The sequence below is a fragment of the Malania oleifera genome, chromosome 7, assembly GCF_029873635.1.
Source record: "Malania oleifera isolate guangnan ecotype guangnan chromosome 7, ASM2987363v1, whole genome shotgun sequence".
NCBI classification, from domain to species: domain Eukaryota; kingdom Viridiplantae; phylum Streptophyta; class Magnoliopsida; order Santalales; family Ximeniaceae; genus Malania; species Malania oleifera.
Window position 1 is genome coordinate 12,856,197 of NC_080423.1, and position 971 is coordinate 12,857,167.

A 971-nucleotide genomic window follows, 5' to 3' on the forward strand; every position below is an offset into this window, starting at 1 on the left:
ACGGGTCTGAATTTAAGAAAACTAACCCATTTAATAATTGGGCGGGTCACAGGTCAACCCGTTTATAAACGGGTTAAGTGGGTTAAGTGGCTAATTCGCTATGCTTGTGCTTCTCACGCTTCACGGCTTCAGCTTCACTGCTTCAGCCCCCCTTCGCTTCAGCTTCACTGCTTCCGCCCCCCTTCACTTCAACTTCAAGCCTTCACGCGACTCACACCTCACGGAGTCACAGTTCACTCTTCACAAACACAATCACACATTTAAAAAAAAAAAAACCCTAACCATAACCCACGGCGCCTCTCCACTCCAGTCTCCTCGTTTGGCCGTCTGGGTCATCTCTGACCTCTTGCCTCTCGGCTCTCAGTCTCAGCTCTCGGCTCTCACTCTCTGTCTCTCAGATCCTCTCCAGCTCTCCTCTCCAGTCCGGTAGTATTTCCTCTCCTCTCCAGTCCGGCAGTCTTTCCTCTCCTCTGGCGTGCCAGATCTGCTAGGCTGCTAGTCGTCTCCTGCAAAGGTCATTTTTTATGACCACAAAACCAGATAACGAAACATAAACCCAAAACATGATCTCACTTTACCCGTTTAAAAATATTTTATTTTTGGGTGGAAGACTTTTGGGTGATGGGACTTGGGAGTGAGGAGTGTGAGTTTTTTCCTATTTAATCTCTTATCAAATTCAAACTCATAAAATGTATTGTTTTTTACATTTTATGTTCTTTTTATTTATAAATTAATAAATAAAATGCAGTTTAAAAAAAAAAAATCATTTTATATGAGATTATAAAAATTTTTAAAATAAAAAATTATATATTTTTAAACGGGTGACCCATTACCGCCGTGATCCATTTAACATCGACCCGTTAATGACCCGGCCCGTTTATTATCCGGCCCGTTAGTGACCCGCCCAAACCCGCCCGCCCGCTCGTTTTGCCAGGCCTATGAAAACCGAAACAACATTTATAACGTACGTT